The following is a 2,822-nucleotide window of genomic DNA, read 5'->3' as shown; positions in this document are numbered from 1 at the left end:
ACAGAATAATAGATGAACCTTAGGAATAACAGAATGGGTCCTTAATAATTGCAAAAGAAGTAGGAGAAGGAAGAGAAGACGATGGATTAACGAACTAAGAAAGTGAGCTGGTATAGACTGGCATAGAAAGACCACAAACAGATGTAAGTGGAAGGACATGTCTGAGGCCTTTGTTTTGCAGTAGACTAGTAACAGCTGGTGTGATATATATATATATATATATATATATATATATATATATATATATATATATATATATATATATATATATATATATATATATATATGTATGATAAACAAACGTAGCCGTTCTAATCCACGTCTGGACAAAGGCTTCAGACATGTCCTTAGCCATGTCTGGGATCTGGCCATTTTCATCTCCACGTGGGCCATTGTGGATTGGTGATGGTAGAGACTTTAATCAAGTCACTGACAGCAAACCAACTTAGTAAGGTTGGCCCTGACTAGTACAACTCTGCTGATCATGGCGATACTCAAACCCTTTCACCACGTTAAAGTACCCCACTCAGAAAATGATATATATATATATATATATATATATATATATATATATATATATATATATATATATATATATATATATAGAGAGAGAGAGAGAGAGAGAGAGAGAGAGAGAGAGAGAGAGAGAGAGAGAGAGAGAGAGAGAGAGAGAGTAGGCGTAGCTTTGGTGTCTGGGGACTAAGGGAGAGTCTGCAAAGAACCCTTTAAAATGCCTACGGTTAACCGCCTGAGATGCAATAATGGCACTAGCCTTATATGGGATGGCTGCTAAAAAATATAAGAACTAGCATTTGCTGTTTAACTTATTCGCTAAAGGAAATAGGCATATTTCCAAAAAGTCAGCCTAGGCCTATGGTGACTTTACGTAGTTGAGGTATGGCTGAAGGAGGTGTTCCTTCTCTGGGAATAATAGTATTCCTCCAAGGTTTCCTGCCGTCTAAGTTTATGCACGCATGTACGTACATACATGAATAATATATTCCTACCAAAATAATTGATAGAAAACCAACTTCAACAACTACTCCACCAACATCACAATTACTTCAACATTTATTATCGTTTATTTTATGAAAATGAACATAAAAGTAATTACTTTTAAATACGAAACATGAATAAAGATCTTATTTAATATTTAAGCAAATAAAAAACAAATTCGCCATCATCATATTTTGAATCTGTGGGAGAAAGCTCGTTAAAGTTCGGCTCATCTGACTCGATGGAACGATATGAATCAGCTGATCCGATAAAACAACCTGCTAGTGTCATAATCCGTCAGTGTTGCTTTGAGTGTGAATGAGTGTATGTGTACGCGCGCGGCTTGTTTTGTTTTTGTTTATCTCGTTTCGTATATGAAATAAATAAAGGACTTTTTTAATCTGCAGCGATACATCATTGTGAAATGTAAGTACACCATTTGATTTCCATGTGTAGTATAACGATTAATATTGTTCTTTGGGTGTTTCCTTGTATGTGTAGATGATTTGTACTTAGCGGTTCGAGTGGGGACTGTGTAGCCAGATGTTATTCTGATGTTTCGTAGTTTTACGATAATCATTATAAAATAAATATAATGTGTACAGTATTATTCCTCTTTCAATATGTCGTTTTGGTAAATATTTATCAAATAATAATTTCCATGAAAGATTAATTTGATTTCTTATCAGAGGAGAGTTCTAACGCCCGTACGAGGGTTGCCATTAGGCAAGGGAGGGCGTTAGCCTAGACCTAGGGATATGGCGGGCTGGTTTGTTCTACGTAAATATTCAAAGGTTTTCCTTTATAAATAAAGAAATAATCAAATAAACAATGTCCATTATATTGCTCTGGATTAAATGATAATACCTGAAGTTTATTTTCTCGAAAATACGAACGTAGATCTTCAGATTTTAAAGTAAATTACGTGAAAGTATTAGCAATTTTATGTGATTTCTTCAACGTTTTTTTTATACTTGTTACAGAATTCATGGCATTAATGACTTCCTTGAGAGAGAGAGAGAGAGAGAGAGAGAGAGAGAGAGAGAGAGAGAGAGAGAGAGAGAGAGAGCTGGCTACATTGCGAGTTATGGTATCGAATACTCTCCAACAATTTGATTTCCACCGCTCTTTCTCTACCAAATTTTCACGAACAGTTCGTCTCCATCAATTGTCCTCCAACACACCATCAATGTTTCTACGACATCATTAAGTCTATCTCCAACACTGCCTCTACTGTATATTCTCCAACAATCTTTCTCTATCAGCATCTCCAACAAAATTTCACCATCACTGTCTCCAACAATATTTACCTTCACTACTTCTAACAATCTTTCTCCATCACAGCATCCAACAACTTCTCCCTCACTGACTTTCAACAATCTTACACCCTCACTCTCTCCAACAATCTTTCACCCTCGCTGCCTCCGACCATCTTTCACCCTTACTCTCTCCAACAATCTTTCACCCTCACTGTCTCCAACAATATATTCCCATCAGGGTCTCCAACAATCTGTCTCCCTTACTCTCTCCAACAATCTTTCACCCTAACTCTCTCCAACAATCTTTCACCCTCGCTGCCTCCAACCATCTTTCACCCTTACTCTCTCCAACAATCTTTCACCCTCACTGTCTCCAACAATATATTCCCATCAGGGACTCCAACAATTTTTCTCCCTTACTGCCTCCAACAATCTATCCATATCGTGGTCTCCAACAATCTTTATCCCTTACCCTCTCCAACAATCTTGCTCCCTCACTGTCTCAATCTTTCTCCATCACTGTCTCCAAAACTCGTTCTACATCACTGTCTCCAACATTAATTCCAA

The sequence above is a fragment of the Palaemon carinicauda genome, unplaced genomic scaffold (assembly GCF_036898095.1).
Source record: "Palaemon carinicauda isolate YSFRI2023 unplaced genomic scaffold, ASM3689809v2 scaffold179, whole genome shotgun sequence".
Taxonomy (NCBI): Eukaryota; Metazoa; Arthropoda; class Malacostraca; order Decapoda; family Palaemonidae; genus Palaemon; species Palaemon carinicauda.
Note: the sequence above shows the minus strand (reverse complement) of the source record.